General features: G+C 46.6%; 1 protein-coding gene and 1 pseudogene across 4 annotated transcripts in view; one reads left to right on the top strand and one right to left on the bottom strand.

Annotated features, from left to right (window-relative positions):
* The window catches only part of CHST11 (carbohydrate sulfotransferase 11), a 259,849-nt gene that overhangs the window by 81,465 nt on the left and 156,496 nt on the right, over nt 1–21,888 (bottom strand). The gene's annotated exons all lie outside the window — the stretch shown is intronic.
* LOC112669321 (60S ribosomal protein L30-like) lies at nt 17,824–18,422 on the top strand (annotated as a pseudogene).

Below are 21,888 nucleotides of genomic sequence, written 5' to 3' on the forward strand. Positions count from 1 at the left end.
TTTAATCAAGAGACATTTGTTGGCCATCCATTGTATTCCAGTTCAAAATCTGTATTTCAGGCATGTTGAGCCTTGGAATACTCAATTTGAATACCAATGGAGCTGGATGCTCATATTATTTCATCCCATTTTATTTGTCCATAATCACACCCTGTAGAATTCAACATGCAGACAGATGCAAATGACTTACAGAAATGCAGTCCCAAGAACAATAGAAGGAAATTGGATAGTCTTATCGTAATAAAATCTTGCTTTGCCAGGGGAGAATTCAAGGCCTAGGGGGCTGAAAAGGTCCTCATGTTTCACAATCACCCCTGATCTTCTGTATTGTGTTTCAGGGAAAAAAAAAAAAAAAAACAACAACCACAAAACCCAAAACTTCCTTTATTAAATTTCTCTATTCTTGCCTCCATCCAAAGTTAAATTGTTTTTGGAAAGATTGAGAAAAACAGCTCAGGTGTTTTTCGGGGAGAGCGAGCCTATTCTTGGCACAATTTTAAAATGTTAAATATATTTTTAACCTCCCCCCCCCAACAACTTGCAATTGGTAGCTATTTAAATAAAATATCCCAATGTCATTTCTATATACATTGGTCGAAAGACGCTAAGAAAGAAAGAAGGAAGGAGGAAAAGAAGGAAGGAAGGAGGGAAGGAGAGACAAGGAAAGAAGGAAGGGACATAAAATAAAATCAGTATTTGCTCTGTATCCACAGAAAATTACTAATTTTTGTTTCAAATTTAGATGCAGAGTTTTTAGGAGGCATAAGAAAAGTTTAAAATTAGGAACACTACTATGCAAACTTACTGAACATATGTGCCAGACATTCCACAAGGTGCTTTAGGCTGATCATCTAAGGTCATCACTGGAATGACCCCACTGGGTTATTATCATCATCCCAAGTTTACAGAGAGGAAATGGAGTCACAGGGAAGTCATACAACTTGTCCAAAGTGCCACATGGGTACCACAAAGATTCACACCCAGGCAGTATGATTCCAGGACCCGCACTTGTAACTAACTTACATCCTCAAATGGCACAGTTTGAAGAGAGAGACTTTCTAGACTCTGATTTTCGAAAGTTGATCAGGTGTATTAGATCTCCTTGGCTTCCTACACTATCCCATACTCCCTTCCCCACAAAGCTCTACTTCTCCCCACATCCTGAGAGGAGTGTTCTTATCATGCCTGTCTTTTGCAGATGTAGAAATCAGCCTAAGTAAGACAGTGACCTGACCAAGGTCACGCAGCTCACAATAAATGGGGCAGAAAGAGCAGGACCTCAAACTCAGACCCTTTGACTCCAAATCTCAAGGTTAATCCTATACATTTGCTATCATACCCCAAAGTGGCCAGACCACCAGAGAAAAGATAGCAGGGAGGAGAAATGAAGATGAGCAGGTGTGTGGAGGTAGCACCTGTCATATACCTGTCTGGTGCACTCGGGCCTAGCAAGGAATCACTGTCTGTGTCCTTCTGAATAACATGGACGTTGGCCATTTGTGTTATTATAATTAAACCTCTGAGGTCTGCCTCAGGCTCGGGTTTATTAAAATTAGATGGGTATCTTTAAAAAGCCAAATATAGCGTAGTTCCATAAACGCAATCAATAAACAGGCCTGAGCTGGTGACATGGAAATGCGTGCATGGAACAGTTCTAGCAATTCCATAAGTGGCACATGCAAAATTTTAGGATATCACTAAGGCCCACTGGAAGAATTATTTCCTTATAAATCTATGGCGGTCTTAGGAAGTCGAAATGGCACCATAAAAAGAAAGAACTCCACTTCCCTGGAAAAAGCACAGCCTACTTACTCTGAGGGGGCAGTGGGGGCTGTTCACACTTGTAACATTTTACAGTAACTGTAGCCGGCATCCATGAGGTACTTCCTCCTGCTGCGGTGCTGGTGCTGGGCTGTGCTCTGCGTTATATTTTACTGGGAAAAATAAATCTTACCTTTTTTATAAAAAACCATGCTTCTCCAGAACACCTCATAAGGGAGGGGAATGAACAGAAGAGCCTTGCTATCTCTCACAGACCTGAGAAGACCACACTTAAAAAAAACAAAAAACAAAAAAAAACAAAAACCACCTAAAATAATCAGGAAGTTTTTCATCACCATCCTCACTCTTCTTTGATATAGGAGATACATTAACAGTTGTGCTGAGAAACAGCTTTTTAAACATGTGGCTGCCAGGGACGCCTTGGTAGTTCAGTCAGTTGCGTGTCTGGCTCTTGGTTTTGGCTCAGGTCAGGATCTCATGGGTTGTGGGGTTGAGCCCCGGGCTCAGCGGGGAGTCCACTTGAAGACTCTCTCCCTTTGCCCTTCTCCCCACTCTCTCTCTCAAATAAAATAAATAAATCTTTAAAAAGTAAAATAAAATAAAAGTAAAAGTGTTGCTGCCACTTCACCCTCTGGTTTAATATTCAGCTTATATGGTGGTCTCACTGAGCACTAGGCTGTAGGGCTAGATGGCACCTAGAGACCTAGGGAATGATAGAGAGATGCCTCCACTATAAAGGAGGAATTACCTGCCATCCTCCAGTTGTCTGCCAGGCAGCTGGCCAGAAGTGCTCAATTTCATGGTGGAGAAATAAATGGAGGTTATCATCTCATGTCCAGGGCAGACGGAAGCTCTGGATGGAGACTGGTAACTCCTAGGTGGTAGGGGCCTGCATCATATATCTGTATCCTTACCACCAAACAGCCTAATTGCTGTGACATATGATATGGTGATGACCCCTATGTTAGATGGATGGCTGCTTGGATGTAAGGAAGGACAGACAGACAAGACATTGAATAGGTGGGTTAAATAGATAGATGAATGAATGGCAGAAGGAAGGAATAAGGGTAAAAGAATAACAGTCACCCTTAGGAACTTGTTAAGAATGTTACCATAAATGCCCTAAAGATAGGGAGGAGGCCATCTATGTTACATCAGTGCCCTTGAAATGACATTGAAGCAACCCAAACAGAAATGCACAGCTGCAGCTAATCTCATCTCTCTGGAAGGCATCATGCACTTAGGCAAACCCTTCTCAGTCAGATACTTTGTTTTTAGGGTCAGACTGCCCAAGCCCCTTGGAAAACCAGCCTAAGCAAACCAATTGACAGTAATAGAGAAAAACTCCTCAAAAATGATAAATGAATAGAGCAGGTTACCAAAAAGTACAGTCTCTGTGTGTCCATTTTTTAAAAAATACAGATGTATACCAGAGAAAAAAGTCTGGAAGGATTTATCAAAACTGTTAACAGTAATTATTTCTGGATGATGGATCTACTGGTGATTTCTAATTCATTCATTTGACTTATACATGTTTTCTGTATCTTCTGTAATAAACCTTTCTTTCATATCAGAAAAAAAAAAATTAGAAATCGCAGTAACTCTGATTGTGCCAGAGTAGAACAAGTAGTAGCAAACAAACCCACTGGAAAAAGCCTTAGCTAAATCTCAGATTCAGTAGACAACCCTAGGTCCAAAGAAATGTTGAGGGTTTCAATCCCAGCTGAGTTATAAGGGATGAATCTGTAGAAGTCCCATAGCCGCTCTGAAATAATATGAGGATAATGGGTCAGTCTTCCCCTCCATCCATGCAGACCTCAATAGAGTCACACAGAGATGGGAGTGGAGTGGATTAGGGCTTGGCCAAACCTCCAGAAGGAAGTCTGACCTGCTGACCTAACTCAGACCAGCCTGCCAGCCCCTACCTGATGTCCTCTAGAGGCCTGGCCCCATCCCCTGGGCACCTCCTGCTTTGCTGGGGGAACAGTTAGTGTCTGTTTTTCTTGTGACTATGGTGAGGAACAGCTGCAGGACACAAATCACATTAAACACATTAGTGGCTCCAGAGTGGGCTCCATGGCACAACTTCTAATTCATACAATGCCTCCAGTTTTGCTAGTTCAACTAAATCATTTATCAATCCCTTCACGGATGTCAGTAAATCTCAGCATCTGGGGACCTGTAAACATTAAAATAAGAAGCTATAAAAAATATTAGTAAACCAATTAAAAGCTCAAGGAGCAATAAACTCTACTTGCATTACACCTAAAAAACAAAAACAGACCCTCCTCCTCTGAGATTAAATAAACACTCTATATCAGCAGTTTTTCAAAGAGCTTTTTCTTTCTTCTCAAAAGAGGTCCCCTGGTCTCCCATCTGGTGCCTTGGTGAGCTGGAGATCATTTATGGATCAGGCAAAAAGGAATAAAGGATGGAAAAAAACCTGAGTGTTTGCCTCTAGAAAGCAAATGTGATCAATATTTGGTTGCAGGAATTGAGAAATGGCCTAGAAACTGTATTATTTGAAAAACACCCAGTTTGAATCATGACTGGGAATTGACTAATATTTACCCAAATCAAATAAAAAAAGGAGGCACAATTATTATCATTAACCACGATAATTAAGAACGTGGAACTAGCATGCTGTGGAGTTTTGCCATTCACAAAGCACTTCCATTCAGTTATTCTATACACACAAAGTAGGTAGAACTGCAATTCCTAATTTTTTAGACAAGAAGCCTGGGACTCAGAGATGGAAAGTGGCCTGCCTGAGGACACACAGCTAATGAGAAATAGCGCTGATGCTTGAACCCAGGTTTAGGACTCCCAAGCTCTTTTCCTCTCCTCGATGAGCTGCTTCAGCCACCATGCCAAAGACAAGGGATCCAAACACACGGAGATCCTACTACATGCCAGGCACCATGTTTGCAATGGGATCCCTGTGACCACTTGAGCTTCTGTTAAAAATGACTTCCTGCTTTCTCTCTTCTCCACCCATCTGGAGCTCACTGAGTCATCCCCAAATGGGAAATGAGGCTCAGTATGTTTAATTAAAAGTAATATCTTCTCTTTGCCAAGATTCCTTGTCCTAATCCTGATGCAAATAGAAAGGACAGGTGGCTTCAGAAAAGCAAGGAGGTACAAATACTAGTAATCTCCAACTTCCAGAATACTTTATCCAAATTCTGTATCGGCCATGGATGGTCTTCACTGGCTATCATTAGATTGGCATGAAAATCCCAGTGCAGAGCTCTCACCGGTCACGGTCAGAGGAAGGAAGCACCTTACCCAGGAGGCAGAGCAGGGTCAGATGGAAAAGCAAACACTTGGCGACAAGTTGAGAAGGGCTGCTCATGCTTCCCATATGTCTGCCACATTCTGGGCACTATCTGTGGCTCTTTCCATATTATCTCCTTTAACCCCAAGGGCAAGTGAGGCAGGTGCCACTATTTCTATTTTTATTGATGAAGAACCAAGTGCCTGAGAAATTGCCGCCTGCTCAGAGACATGGGACTTGAGCCAAGCTGCATCAGATTTCGGGCATAGGTGACTTAAAGTTGCAATTCAGCAACATCACCTCGACCCTCAGTAGAGTGAGTGGGCAAGGCCAAGTTTGGATGATGGAAAGCAGATCAGCAGTGAGAAGAGGGGCAGGTGAGTGAAGCTGCGGATGCAGTCATCTGGATTCAGGTCTCCTGCATGCTGACCCCTTACCAGTAGCAGAGACGTCACAGGAAGAGTAAGGACAACAGAAATCCAGACATCAAAGGCTGGACCAGAGGCCTCTCTAAGACCCATCCAGTCCCTGCATTCCTTGACTAAAATTCCTCCTCAGAGGCTCTCCTCAGTGGCCTCAAATCTTGGGATTTGTCAGGACTGTGGGTAGAGCTAGTCTGTGCCCACAGACCTAAAGTCAAAGACAAATGTCAGATCTACACTCCCTTAAGAGGGCTGGGTGTGGGGTTTGCTTTGAGGACGAAGGGGATGTGCAGGATGGATGGAGGTAAATGGATTAAATTTTTTATCTTCACAAAGTTCAATCTGAGAAGCCATGTCCAGAAGAGGACCTTAAACTTGGTGGAAATTTCCTTCAGGTCTTTCTCTCCTGCTCGCCATGCACAGTGATCTCTTTCATGGGTCTCCTCTGGCCTATAAAGTGAGCTTTCATGTCCTCTGTGCAAAATTGGTTTCCCTAACGTGCTGAAAATAGAAGAGATGTACACAGCCGTGTTTTCCCTCTGGCTACACAGCGAGACTACCTCAAGAGAAGCAGAGGCCTGGCCGTCAAACCCAGCCATCGGTGGGAGGCCAGCCTGGGCCAAGCCCAAGGGTAACAGTGCCAGAGACCTGGTAAGCTGGAAACTCCGGTCTATGGGCTTTCCCTGAGCTTTGGGAACCAAGGGCTTACCCCTGATCCTGGCTTGGTACTCAATAGAACTTTCTAGGTTTAAGAACAATAGAAACGGCATCAACAATGATTTTTTTGAATGTCTCCTATGGGGCCAGGATCTGAGTGAGGTGCTGGGGTATAAAACAAACCAAATGTGCTCCCAGGAGCTTATCGTCTACAGTCTAGACTAGTACCATCCAATGGAAGTATAATGTGATCTATACATGCCATCATTTTGAACCCCAGGAGCACATTTGGGAAAAAATCCCCCAGATTTTCTAGCAGCATTTAAAGAAGTAAAAAAAGAAACAAATGAAGTTAACTTTAGTAATATATTTTGTTTAATCCAATATCTAAAACTTTATCACCTCAACATGTAATCAACATAAAAACAGATAATTTATAATTTTTTTGGTACTAAACTTTCAAAATGTGGTATGTGTTAAGTTAATCCTGACGGCACCTCTCAGCTCACATGAGCCATATTTCAAGTGCTCAACAGCCATGAGGGCTCGGGGCATCACACTGAGTGACACTGCTCTGGACTGTGAAGATGGAGGATTGAGTGGTGACAGTGACAGCTGACAGCTCTTCGAGGCAAACAGTGTAATAAAATTACCAGGGATCCCTGGGTGGCGCAGCGGTTTAGCGCCTGCCTTTGGCCCAGGGTGCGATCCTGGAGACCCGGTATCGAATCCCACGTCGGGCTCCCGGTGCATGGAGCCTGCTTCTCCCTCTGCCTGTGTCTCTGCCTCTTTCTCTCTCTCTCTCTGTGACTATCATAAATAAATAAAAAAAAAAAGTCTACTCAAATTAAAAAAAAAAAAATAAATAAAAAAATAAAATTACCACCGATGGTATTTATCAAGCAGTTACCACATGCCAGTCACTCATGTGATCTTCCCGAATGACCCTAAAAGACTGCCATGCCCACTTTACAGATGAGGGAAGTGAGGGACAGAGAGGTTACACCTGTTGCCCAAAGTCACAAATGTAATCAAGGACACATGGATGCGGAGCCCAGAGCCTGTGCTGGTACCCAGAGCATCATCCCAGGTCTTGAGCACAGAGTCAGAACCTGCTCTCCTCAATCTTACCAGTGTTGCTCTTTGTGATGAAGATCAAGCAGGAGGACATATCTGGAGCCCTTGGTAAACTGTGAAGGGCATTGTGTCAAATACAGAGTCCTACTAAGTGCTTTATAATGTACTATCTGTAGCTAGATGGCCTGGGTTCAAATCTCACCTCTGCCACATATGAGCTGTGTGACCTCCAACAAGTTATGTACCTCCCTATGCCTCAGTTTCCTTGTCTGCATAATGCAAATAATAAGGGTCATCGTGAGGATTATGTGAATGAATATAAATAAAGTGCCCACCGAGCACCTAACTTGGTACCTAAGCAGTCAATAGTAAGGAGCAGCTCTAAATATTTTGATATAAGCAGGGTTTAGATGCTGTGGGGGTCTCTAAAGTGTCTAGAAGGAAGAAGACAAAAGCAGAAAGCAGAGAGAAGGGCCAATCATCCATCCACTGTAAAGTGGCGGTGTTAGCGCCCCCTGCCCCCAACTGCCCACCCAGGGCTGCTTCCTCATCTCCAGATGAATAGGACAGAATACGAGGTACACACTATTGTGGGCTGAATTGTGTCCCTCCAAAATTCATACATTAGAGTCCTCAGGCCTGGTCCCTCAGAATATGATCCTATTTGGAGATGGGGCCTTTACAGAGGTCATCACATTAAAATGAGATCATTAGGGTGGACCCCGATCCAGTGTGACTGGTGCAGTATAGACAGAGGAAGTGTGGACGTGGCAGGATAGGGAGACTGCCACCTCCACTCCAAGGAGAGAGCCTGCAAAGGCCCATACCTTGATTTTGGCCTTCTGGCCTCCAAACCGGGAGACCACAAAAGTCTGCTGTTGGAGCCCCTGCTCCCCACCCACAGGATGTGTTACAGCAGCCCTACCACACGGACACCCACAGGGACGTGCATCTCCCCCCTCACCCTGACTCCTGACCCTGCCGGACTGCAGAAGGGCTCAGGGGTCAGCACCCAGCCCCAGCCCCACAGCCTGCTGGGAAAACTCTCCATCTCCTCGGCCAGCTCGCTGGGGTGGACCCGCTGCTGTGGAAAACTGCCCAGGAAGGTAGGCTGCGTCTTTGAACACTACTCACTCTGTTTCCCCTGTTACCTTCAAAATTCCCCTCTGTTGAGTGGAAGAGAAATAAAGCGTGTCTTTATGCAGCCCAGGCTGCCTTGGACAGCACGCTCCGGCCTGAGCCAAGACAGACACAGTGGCTCATTGAGCACTGTGCTCCCTCCGTGTGTTCTGGACACACTACACCGAAGCCCCCGGACCCTCCAAAATGCACACACGTCCATCTGGGTCCTGGGCAGCGAAGGCGGGGTGAAGGCACAGAGGCACCTCGGTTCGCCTGCCGCCCCGACTATCTGTTGACTCAGCGCGTGGGGCATATTTCTTCTCTCCCTTCCAGGATCCCATAATCAGAGGCAGTTACTGCTAATTCCCTGAATGAGCAGGGAGACGGGACATGCGTGATTCCTCATGTGCTGCTCCCAGGGGGAGCCTGGGAGGGGAGCCAGCCTGCGAACCATTTCGGAGGGGTTCCTCATATCTGCTGCAGGGAGCAAAGCAGCACTGTGACTCTGATCCATTTGCTCTCCTGCAAACTGCTGCGTGAGAGGCAGCTTCCTGGAAGACCTCACTCCTTTCTCCACAAACAGCTTCTCAGGTTCTAATCAATCATGTCTTTCACCTGGGAGGATTAGTTAAACACGGACAAGTCTTGTGTTCTAGAACGCGGATCACTGTAAGGAATGGAAAAGGTGGATAAATGGCCCCTTAGGGGAGAGGGTGTGGAAACTTTAAAGTGTATCCTCTCGGTTTCCCTCCCAGGGAGAAGACCCTCCAAACAGTGACCTCAAGATGCTGCCCAGAACACAGACCAGGTCGCCTGAACCTGAAAAACCACCGGGTGTTCCGGGGCAGCTGAGAGAGGGCTCTGCCATTGATGAGCTTTGCCGCCTTGTATTACTCAGCTTCCCTGAGCCACATTTCCTTTCTTGATCAATTTCTAAAACAGTAAAGAGGCAGTGTCTAATGATTTTCGCTAGCATGTTGTCCTTTTGCAGAGAATATTCCATGTATCAGAAACCCTGAAACCTCCTGGGTGAGGCCAGAGGCAGGGATGTGGGCTGGGTCACCTGTGGAGCCTTGGCACCTAGAAGGGCTCAATAAATGCTTGCTGAGCAGAAATAAAGACTGACAAGGTCTTCTTTGTTCCTCCACTGCCCCTCGCCTCCTGCCCAACAAAGTCCCTGTGGTTGTGAAGACGGTGTGTGGATGTTTTACTCTGTATCTCATGGGCTGGGGGTGACATTCCAAAGTCCCACGAGTGAAGCTGGCAGGGGCCACTTGTGCATCAGTTAGACCCATCTCAGTTAGCCTGGGGCTATGGACATTATGGGGCTCGGATGCCACAGAGGCCAACAGGGTCACCACATGCACACTGACCTCCTCCAGCATACCACCGTTGGTCCCATTGGGAACCAAGATGGCGGAGTTGGTTTAACAGGTCTATAGCATACCCTAACTACACTCTGGAACTTCCTTTTTAAAAGATTTTATTTATTCATGAGAGACACACAGAGAGAGGCAGAGACACAGGCAGAGGGAGAAGAATGCTCTCCGCAGGGAGCCTGATGTGGGACTCGATCCAGCACCCCGGGATCATGACCTGAACCAAAGACAGACACTTGACCACTGAGCCACCCAGGTGCCCCACTCTGGAACTTCCTAATGCAAACATGCTTCCTGGGTTCACTCTGATTATATTTCCACCCTCCTTTTTACCCCAATCGCTTACCCACTTCCTGGAACACTCTCTATTAGGCTGACTTTCCTGTGTATTCTGTGTGAGGAGCAAGGAATATGGCAAGGCAGTCTGACACTTACTAGGGACTTCTGGCTATGGAAACCAAGGAGGCCCCTGCCTCCCACACACCTTTCCTAGCCTCCGGAGGGTTCCCCAAGTGCATGCTGTCTGAGGAATCATAAACCATGTTCTCCCTCCTCCCCAACCTTCTGCTCAGCCTCTCAGCCTTGGGCTTCTGGGCAAAAGCCTGACAGATCTTTGGGGAACAAGAACAGAGAAGGATTCTATCCCTCACCATCCTGCTGAGGCTAGAGGGGCAGCACTGCCTCCATGTTGGCATCTCTTAAATCAATTAGTAATGAATTAAAAGAAATGCCATGAAGTGGAACATACTTGGCCACAGCTGCAGCTCCAAGGTCAGGAGAATTTGTACTGAGCAGCTGGAAGCCCTTCTGAGTTCTGCAAAGCCACTCACCTCACCACTGTTCAAAAAAAGGGCACGTAGAAAGCTTCCCCATCAAATCCACAAAGCTTCCTGCCATCTCCATCAACTGGGCATGAATGCCATGCTCCCATTCCCCCCAAATCCTCAGAATTTCCCAGATTTTTAAGAAGGGATAAGACAGCAAGGAGCAGAGACCCAAAACACACATGCCAGCAGCCAAAGGATGAGAGAATGAGAGCTAACAGCATGCTCCTTATTGGCTAGACATGGTGTCAGATGCTTCGTGTGTATTTCCTTCAATCCTTACAGTGCAGATGCTGTGAGCCTCTCAATTCTGAATGTGGAGGGGCTGGTGATCTGATGATGAGCTCACACTCTCAGGGAAGGTGGAGGCAGAGATTAATACAGGAAGTAGGGATGAGGGGCTGCAGGGTGATCCTGGCTCACTTTGCGGGAAGGCCAGACGCTAGCATTGGTCTGAAAGTGACCTCGCATCAACCCAGCTTCAGCAAAGGGATGGGGTTGTCTGGCCCAATTCCTTGCTCCTGGTCAGTGGACCGGACAAAGTCTCTAGAGCCTCGGGCTGGGGATAGACGATGCCCAGGAGGTACAAACCCCTACAAGAAGGGTGCAGGAAGCTTCCCTACAAGGTGCACCCTCCTCTGTGCTCTCATTCAGTACAGGGTGTCCTTCCCATGGGGAATCCAGGGACCAGGGACACTGCACCCCCTGCCAGAAGAACCCAGTGTTAACTTCCATGCTCAGCCCTCTCCACACACATCCATATCCTTGGCCATTTCCCATAGTCTGTGGGATCTCCCATGTCTAGTTTGATCTCACCACTAGCACCTACTCCCATATCCCTAAGCCTTTCTAGAAAAGTCTATGTGAGGAGCTGATGGAAAATTCTTTGAGTCCATCAAGAACTAGGATAAGCCCAGAGGATTCTGAATTCTGAATACCTGCTGAGCTGCAGACCCATAGCCAGAGAGCTGGGGTTCTAATCCTATTTTGCCACTACCTGCTATATGCACCCGGAACATCACTTCACCCCTCTGACTCAGTTTCCTTGCTGGAGAGAATGGTAGCACCTACTTTATGGGGTGATTGATAAAGTTCCATGAGATCATGTAAAATGATGACATGAATATAGATCTCAGACCAGTGTCTGGCTTGTGGGAGGGACCTGAGATTACAGGGTTGTGACATGGTGGCCTCTGTGGCCCTCTCACTCACAGGGAGATAGCATCTTCTTTCTGCTCAGGTACGTGGACTCGCACACATGGCCCGTCCCACTCATACACATCTTGGCATAGCTTGGGGTAGCCGCTGACAGTAGGGTACCTGCCATGCAGTAGGTGCTCAGAAATATTTGTTTGAAGAGGGTAAATGCAGGTAGAAGCCACCTAAAGGTCAACTGATGGATGAGTAGGTGAAGAAAATGTAGCATTTCCATAGAATGAAATGTTATTCAGCCTTGAGAAGGAGGGATTCCTGTCTCATGCTGCGCGAATGAACCCTGAGGACGGGAGGGTCTGTGAAGTAATCCAGTCATCAAAAGATAAATGTCATATGATTCTGCTTGTATGAGGCACCTAAAGTATTTGAACTTAGAGAAACAGAAGTAGAATGGTGGTTGCTGGAGGCGAAGTGGAGGGGAAACAGGGAACTGCTGAGTGGGTGCAGAGTCTCTGTTGTGCAAGATGAAAAAGTTCTAGAGAACTATTGCACAACAACGTGAATATACTTGACACCAATGAACTGCAGACTTGGTGATGCTTATGGCAAATTTCACGTTATGTGTTGTCTACCACAATTTATAAAAAGGAAAGATGCCTCCGTTTACAAAATGGATGGTCCCTGGGTCCAGGGAAGAGCAGGCTGGCCCAGCATGTGGGTGGGGAGTACCTGCGGCTCCTGGCCCTTTGCACCTGCTTCCAGGGGGAAACAGAGCTCAAGATCAAAACCAACAAGGCTCATCAGCTCACAGCCTCATTTCAACCTGCAAGCGGTGTTGGGGCTTCCAAGATGGAGTGGTTGGCTCTTCCAGACTGAGTTTGTAAATGCTGCCTTCTGTCTTGGGCCTTAGGGATTTAGGACCTGGCCAGTTAATGGTAAACACAGCAGTGGTAGAACAGTTTCTAAATGACACACACACACTGCTCTCCAGAGGCAAGCTGGCCAGATATACACCAGTGCTCAGGGCCGGCTGGTTGGAGCTACTTTGCAAGGTGGCCGCTGTGCCCCTCACTGCCCGCCCCCACACCTTGTCTAGTGCCTTCCTCTCTTCTTGGGACAACCCAGGATGTGGGACCCCATCAGCTGCTGCCTGTGGGGCCAATAGGCACGGCTCCCCAGCGAGCGGCTTCCCTTTGCATAATTAGATCAATTATCCTGCTGCCGACAATTACTGTCATTGCCTGGTGCCACTTTTAGTTTATTTGGCAGTTATTCTTCTCCTCTCAATCAAACTACAAGTAGGATGGCACCGAAAATGTAAATGACTGTTAAAAAACACTTAGAACTCTCTGCATTTTTCATGAATCTCTAAGAACTGGGTGAGTGAGAAGGATGGCACAAACATGGGCTGACCACGGTGGGTAAAAATCACATGTCCTTTATACTTCCCAGCCCCCCTACATGCATCTACTTATCCTTACTCTACCCCACCCTGTTGCCCTCCTTGTCTGGTGTCACCTAAACCAGAGGTCCTGCTCCTGAAGAGACACAGAAAAGAGATAAAATGTTAACTCTGTATAAGGTGAAGACTAGGGTCAGGGGGGATACCCCCAGAAAACACCTACTGAGAGCTTCTGGAAACAAGATCCGGATAAGAAAATAGGTCAGGTTAACAAGAGCTGGGACTGGAAGGAGCCAAGGGCAGTAGAAAGAATAAATTTAAAAAAAGATTTTTTTAAATTAGGAATAAAGAGCAATAAATAAAGACTTTGGGGAAAGAGAAGAGGGGACTGGGGGTCTTGGGGTTGGGTTTTGTTTCATCAAAACCTCCCAGAATGGCCTTGGGTTGGTCACTTCTGCTCAATGCTCCCACCAGCACAAGCAGCAGTGGCCAGGGAGGGGCCCGGCCAGAGAACCCCAGGTTGGACCCGCCTGCAGGTGAGGGCTGTGTAGAGGGGGTGAGGGGCTTCTCCCACCCCCAATATAGAACTACTCTCTTTCATCTAGGGTTCCAAGTTAATATTTGTTTACGGTGTTTTTCTTCTCAAAAACATTGGCAGGGGGTGGGGGCACTGCTGTGATGTGTGGTTATAAATGGCACGGTGCCTTGAACAGAGCACATAATCAATGTTAATTAAATTATAGGCACTCAAACATCCCCCATTTCAAAATGAACAATCCAGGTGTCATATTCTTGGCTCACGCTAAACCTTTTCAGTGAGAATCCACAGGTCATTTTCACATGAACAGACACCAAATTGTAAAACAGGGCTCTTACAACCAGTATTAATTTTTTAATGCAAATAAGAATTGAGCATAAAGCTTTAGAGTCACTTAGAAATTAATCCAATGGTGTTATGCTGGATGGCTTTAAACCAGGAGAGGTAATGGCAATGGCATCCTGATAAAATCCAGATATAATAAGAGGCCTTTTTAGCTATCGTGAAAATGGGGCTGAAAATGAAGAATGATAGTAATGATGATTAATAAATACTACATGCTCAGCTCTTCACAAGAATCAAATCATTTAACCCGTGACAATCCCATGAGCAGGGCCATTATTGTCTGTGATTTGCCCAATGATCATAGTGGATGTAACCTCAGGCTGTGTGGCTTCCCGATGTTCAGTTCTTAACCACCCCACACTTGCCAGGCCCTCAGCAACACTGCCTGAGGGAGTGCCTACTGTGTGCAGGACCCCCGGGTCAAAGCTCATCAAGGACTGCTGTGCCTCCTACATTTTAGCCTGAAATCCAGTCTGATTTCAAATTCCAGCCCACATGGAATTACCCTCCCTGGCTGGCAAAGGCCTGTATGGGAACCTGGTTCCTCCTCTTCTGCCCTGTAGACTCTGCAAACACATGGGTCGCCACTCCCACTATCATCTCCTCCTGCAGTGCCCTCCTACCGCTGGCACTGGGCCTGCAGCTCCAAAGTGAATAAGCAGGTGTGAGAGTGACCCTTTCACAGACTTGGCTTCCAACTAGTGAGATTAACTGGGCAAATGCCCACACACCCCAGGGTTGATGAGGTATTTAGATCGTGGCACCTAGAGTTTAAAGCATAAATAGAAGATTCTCTACCTGGAAATAGAAATGTAAAACACATCCCCCAACTCACTAGCTTCTGGCTACAGCGGCAGGAGACCCTGATGAAGAGTCAGACCAAAGCCCTCTGAATAGCTGCCCCTCCGCCCCCATCTAGGTGACCTTCCCAGCAGCGTCATCGAGGCCACTTCTCCCTTGCTGGAAGTCTGAAGGATGTAGATGAAAACAAACCAGGGAAGTTCCTAAATTTTTTTGACCACACGCCCAGCACTGAAGACAGAGTGGGTAATTTTCATTATTGCAAAACGCTGAGTTGCAGAGCAATGCCATAACCCTGCATCCTCCTCCCTCCCCACCTCTACTTCTCACCAGTCCTCCCTCAACCCTTCTGTTTGCCCTGGTGGACAGGGAAAGCTTTCTTCTAGAACCGAGGGACCCAGTGATTAACAAAGTGCCTCCTGAGGACCCAGGGCTGCCAGGACACTGGTTCCAGGGGCCGGCAGCCTCCTGCCTCTGTATGGGAATTTACTAGGATCTCGCTGGTGACCTCCATCATGGCAGGTCACTGCACGGAGCACTGCGTTCCCATTCTGTTATTCCAAGGGGTGTCTTTTTCTCCTTCTTGCCTACTTTGTATGCAACTGGCATGAAACTCATAATCTGTCAAGCACACAATACTCTAACTCCTGGGCAAATCTGTGTCCAGAGAGTTGGTATGTTAAAGATTTTATTCTTTTTTTTTTTTTTTAATTGCTCCATTGTGGAAGAGGCCCTTGAAGGCTTTAAAAAAGCCACATCAGTCCACCCCCTTAGGCTGGCCTAAGCTGTGCTTGGAGAGGAAGTTCTGGAAAACTGATCTGAGTCCAATCCTAGCCCTGCTGCTGTGTAACCTCAGGCGAGACTTGAGACTCTCTGAACCCATTTTTTCCTTGCCTGCGAGGGGCTCATAATAGCATGTGCCTAGCAGAGTTGGCTAGCAAGATGAGAAATAGTATGTGCAGCATGCCCTGTAACATAACATCTTGCCCTGTACATAGAAAATACTTAGGACAAGATAGGGAATACTGCAGTTATGATTATGGGTAATAGTAAAGTTACCCACATCTCTAACATGGCAAGGGTTGGTGACCTCAGCTCTGGTACATTGGGAGCACCAGTAGGGCACAGAACAAACTATTGACAGACATGTGTTGGCTATTCTCCATTTGCTCTTCTTTCTGTCCTCCCATCCATCCTCTACCCCTCTCTCTTCCCCAGGAGGCTGATCCCATGGACCACATCAGCAAGCCTCCAGGCTGATTGTTGGATGACCTGTTTCAGTTTGGCCAATATGAGGAAAGAACCAGCAGAAGGGAGGGAGGGAGGGAGTGGGAGAGAGAGAAGGAGAAAGAAAGGGGAGAGGAGAGTGGACAAAGGACAGAGATTAGGCTGTATATCTCCTGCTTCCACTACAGTTCTATTGCCTCATTCCTTCAGGCCATCCCTTCAGTGGCAATGGCTTATCTCTATGGCCAGTCTCAGGGCACCTGAAACCTTACTGGTTACCTTGTTCCTGCTCACATCTCTGCAAGTGGTTCCTTCAGTAGGGAGTTTCAAAGGTTGAATCTGTTTCCTGCTAACCCACTGAAGTACTACGGCCATCCCTTCAGTGGATGGCATAATGATAAAGGGAGTGGTCCAGAGGGAGCCCAACTTTGGGGATGTCCCCAAATGACCTTGCTCCTAGGTTGTAACTTTGAAACCCTGGCTGGACTAAAGTGAAACCAAATGCAGACCAGGCACTTGTACCATATCAGATGCCTAGGGCTTTCAGGGATGTCCATTCCAGGGGTGCTTGGGTGGCTCAATTGGTTAAGTGTCTGCCTTCGACACAGGTCATGATCCTGGGGTCCTGGGATCAAGCCTCACATCAGGCTCCCTGCTCAGTGGGGCATCTGCTTCTCCCTCTGCCCCTTCCTCTGTTCATGCTCTCTCTCTCAAATAAATAAATAAAATCCAAAAAATTTTTAAAAAGAGGAAGGTACGTTCCGTATAATAGCAAAAGGATGGAAACGACATAAATGCGCAACAGTGGGGGCCTGGTTAAGTGGGGGGTAACAGAAACAGGATGTGTGTGGTAGTCAGCCCCCACGGTGGCTCTGAAGGACCCTTCCTCCTGGTATTCATGTCCTCCAACACTAAACAGAGATGACCCGTGTGACAAATAGACTACTACCCAAGTGGCAGTGTGTGACCCTCAAAGCTAGGTCAGAGAAAAGACATAGCTTCTTCTTAGATGTCTCCCTCTGGAATCATTCATTCTAGAGGAAACCAGCTGCCATGCTGAGAGGACACTCAAGCCACCAGTGGAAAGGCCACATGGAAAAGCACCACTTGTCAGCAGCGGGAGTGAACCACCTTGGAAGAGGTCCTCCTGTCCAGCCTTCAGGTGATTATGGCCCAGGCAACAAGTGACTGCAACCCAAACCAGAATTGCCCAACCAAGTCACTCTCAAATTCCTGACCCACAGAAACTGTAAGAGATCATGATTATTGTTTCAGCCACTAAATAGTGGGGGTGATTTACTGTATCAACAGATATAGTAAATGTAAATGGAAACATTGTACAGTAGATAAAAATTGTAATTTGGAGCACTATTTCATGAAGCAGAAAATGCTCACAATCTATTAAGTCAAAAGAACAAGATATAGGCTACGTTCTCATTTTTAAAAAATTTATATTTTTATATATTTCTCAAAAATGACTGGAAGAAAATAAATTTAGATGCTTACTTACATTGATTACCTTTGAGTAAAAGAATTAAAGTCCTTCTAATTTTCTTTATGTCTTCCTGTGTTTTCCAAAGTGATCACTTTTTATAATTCAAAAAATAACTTTCCTGGCATATATATTATTTTTTTATGGAAGTTTACTTTACATAAGTGAAAATGTTTGGCTCCAGCTTTCAAGAGGAGCCTGTTGACTTACAGCAGGAAAACACAAAGACAATGCCCACCTTGCAGGCTGCCCCCGGTCCCCTTCCTGATCTCATCTTGCTTCCTTCCTGTAGATCTAGCCTGGCACCTCCACGACAGCATCCAGCCCAGAGTATCCTTCAGAGAGTCAGAGAAGCTTGGATGTGACTGGGACCCTCAGAGGTTCCACTTACTGCACTGTGACAATGGACTGCCCAGGCTCTTCTTGAATACTTCCTGTGATGGGGAGCTCACCTCCATGAGGCAGCCCATCCAATGGCAAGCAACTATCATTGTTAGAAATGTCTCACTGAGCATTTTGGCGGCTGCTGTTGGTTGGGGCTGTCCCGTATCTAAGGCAGGAAGATGATGGCCGCAAAGAAGACGGAAAGGTCACTGGAGTTGATCAACTCTAGACTCCAACTAGTTATGAAAAGCGGAAAGTACGTGCTGGTGTACAACCAGATTCTGATAATGATCAGACACAGCAAAGCAAAACTGGTCATCCTGGCCAACAACTGCCTGGCTTTGAGGAAATCTGAAATAGAATACTATGCCATGTTGGCCTAAACTGGTGTCCATCACTACAATGGCAATAATATTGAATTGGGCACAGCATGTGGGAAATACTATAGAGTATGCACTGATATCATTGATCCAGGTGATTCTGATATAATTAGAAGCATGCCAGAACAGACTGGTGAAAAGTAAATCACGCAAAATTTTTCTTTTTTTTTTGAATTTTTCTTTAATAAAACTGGGCAGAGCTTGTTTTAAAGGAAAAAGAAAAAAAGAAAAAAGAAATGTCTCACTAAGATGAATGGCTATGCCCCTTAAAGTTGGTCACTTACTTAAACAGGAAAGAATGGCTGGTGTGCAAGCACCATGACAGCAGGCGCGCTTTGCTTTGCTTATTGCTGTATCCTTTGTACCCAGCACAGTACCCAATATACAGGAGGTATGCAAATATTTCCTGAATGAATGACTGAGTAGGTGAATGGATGAACAGAGAGCATTTACCAGGCACTTAACACTCTGGGAGCTCAGCCTTGAGTCGAATGCATCCCATCTTGGCCTTCTTAGAGTTTAGAGCCTGGCAGGCGAGATGGGCATCAACGAGTAGTAACTAAATAACGAACTGATGAGTGTAATGAAGGAGCACTTCAAGGGGCTCCAGGTCATCTGGTTTAGGGAGGTCCCAGGAAAGCTTTCCTGAGAAAGCAACATTTAGGACATGGTCTGAAGAAAAGGCAGGTGCTGGCCAAGCAAAGCTGGGGGGAGAAGGACGAGGAGGGGGAGGAGGAGGAATGTTGGGAGCAGAAAAGAGGACAAGTGGGGACCATAGAAGCTCAGGGCGAGAGAGAAACAGAAGAGTGACAGTGGGCAGGGCCACTGAGGGAAGGGTGAGGCAGAGACAGGGCCTTGGAAGCAGGACACAGAGGGGGGTGATGTGTGCAGACCATCACACCTGCATCCATCCTCCGGGGAGCAGCAGGTTCAGCCGGCGACATTGTGCACATGGCACTCAGGAAAGGGCTAGGCAGGGGCTGATGTGGGCTGGGTGATGGATGGTACGGCCCCACCGTCGGGGCCCCTGGAGAACCACATCGGCTGGACCACCACAATGACCAGCTTGGATGAGGCAGGGCCAGTGAGGGTGAGCATGGCAGGTGGATGGCTGCCTGCTAGAAGCCCGGCCAACCTGCTGGGAGGTGTTCACCCCTTAGGATCAAGAACTGTGCTCTGTAAACTCATCTGCTTTGCTGCTATTGTTTTTTTTCTCGTTTTGGATTTATCCTACCTACCTTTATCCTTTCATTTATCCTAAACGAAGTATTTCGTTTATCCTTTCATTTCCTAGTTTAATTTCCTTTTAATAAAGCCCTAATCTTGTCTTGGCTCACCTAATGGGAAAAGGGATTAGTCTCTGGCTAACCCAGGAGGAAGGGGGGGGCAACTGGGGGCCCTTGGGGTCCCGAGAGGGGAAAGTAGGGGTCAGGGATGTACTTCCTAGCCCTGGCAGAGACTACAAACTCGAGGAAGGGGGGCAAAATAAGAGCCACCAAGGTGCCCACCCTGCCCCTGGGTCACTGCTCCCTGAGCTAGTGCCAAACTTCCAATACAAATGTCTCTTCCAAAGCCGGAGCAGGGAGGCCTGAACTCCAGTCCTGGCCTATCCCCTGGCCCTGCTCTGGGTAAGTTCTTAAACCCCCACTTCAAGCCTCAATTTCTACACTTGTGTGACAGACTAATAACCAGCGTTTCTGCCACAGAGGATTCTTGCAAGTACCTGGCACAGAGAGAGTGCATTTGAAAGTCTGATGAACCCTGCTTCAGGGGTTGGTCCTTGGGGGTCAGTCCTCTGGGGTACACGCAGAGAAGCCATGGACCTGCTCCAGGACCCGGGGCCAGTCTCTGTAACCACCCCTCTCAGCTCTGACCAGACTCTCCCAGACTCAGGCACCTACGAGGTCTAAGTTCAACCCCACTTTCCGGGGACAGACCCATGTTGGAGACGCCAATATTCTTCTCCTACCCTTCCTGGCCAGCCCTGCTGTCTTACTCTAGGACAGAACCACCGGGTCGGGAGTGTGCAAGCCGAGGCCACAGTGCTCGCTGCATACGGAAGGTCCATGACTCAAGCCCAGACTCCAAGTCTAGGGCTCTCTCCTCTGCCTCCTAATGCTGTTCCCGAGACCCCAAAACATGGAGCAGGAAAGTTCCTCAGGAAGGAAGGCAGATTGGCTAGTCGGGATGCCTAGGCAGCGCCGGTCAACACCAGTGAGCACAGGTATGCCTTTTGAAGGGAGAAGACTGGCCCCATGTTGGACACTGGAGGTAGAAAACAGAATCTGGTCTTGATGAAGGATGGAACATAGGAGAAGCTAATTAGAAGGTAACAGAGGAAAGCATCAGGTGGGTGGGTGATATCCCAGGAGGCTGTCTCATGTCATTTTAAGGGTGGAGAGTCAAAAGGCAACCTGAGATGAAATGCATCAGAGGAGGATGTCTGAAAGGTGGGGAGTAAACCATTCGAGGGACTTCTGGAAAGTTCTCCAAATGGACAGATATTCAGGAGTGTGTGCTCTGGGTGTGTCAGGTAAAGGCTGCAAGATGCGCATCCAGCCTCTGTGCAGTGATAAAGACCGTGATTAGCACAAGGAAGCCTTTCTCAAGATGAAACTGTTCTCTTTTCCATGAGTCATTTCAAATTATACCAGCCCACTCCCTGGGAGAAACCCTCTTCAAGAAAACCAGCCTCCAGCAGAAGGTGGCAAAGTTGAGGACACCAAACAAGTCCCCTTCCTGGTTAACTGCACTCCTGCACTCCAGGAAACTCAACTTTATTCCTTTGGTACCAAGAGGAAGCCAGTGGAAGTGTCTGCTTACAAGAGGACTGTGGGGAGGCATTCTGACGTGCCCTGTTATCGCCCTGCGTTGAAACGGTGAAGGCTGTGCTTTATAGGAGCCTATGAACACTTACTTCATGAGATTCAGACCAGACTCTGGCACAACTGACATTTCCATCCCTGATCTAGAATGAACTGTTCAAGACAAAGCAATTTTCCAGATAAGAGAAAGCTCTCTAAATGCAAACTCACAAAAATAATGATTAAACTTTCTCGTGTGTATGAATAGAAGGTATCAGAATGTTCTTTCTCTAGATTCTCAAAATGAGAATCCCCTGAACATGTCAGGGTTGTGTAAGAGACATGCTGAAGAAATGCAGACTTGTCACAGATAATCCTACATCAGCAGATGACCTCACCCTGTGGCAGACAGGCCCTCCCACAATAGAGCAGGAAAGCTACAAGTCTTGGATTTAGAAGTTTTGGGGTATAATCCCAATAGCTGCTGTTGACCCAAGCACCCTCTGAGCTTCCACATCTATACGTCTATATAGTGGGTATCAATGAAGACCAACTTAATAGGATTTTTTTTTTTTTTGAGAAGTTAAATGAGATGTCTTAAAACATGGCATGTAATTAGTATGGTAGTTTATTCTGGAAAATACTTTCAAATGTAACTAAGAGTTGGAAATAAACCCTAAAACTTCAGCAGCCTTTACTTGACTACATACATATCCAGCAGCATAATCTTTTCATTTAAAAAAAAATTCTCATTTTTATTGTTTTAATGAAAAAAAGTGATAATAAATGTTGACTGTAAAAAATTCTAAATATCAAAAAT

This window comes from Canis lupus, chromosome 10, assembly GCF_003254725.2.
Source record: "Canis lupus dingo isolate Sandy chromosome 10, ASM325472v2, whole genome shotgun sequence".
NCBI lineage: Eukaryota > Metazoa > Chordata > Mammalia > Carnivora > Canidae > Canis > Canis lupus.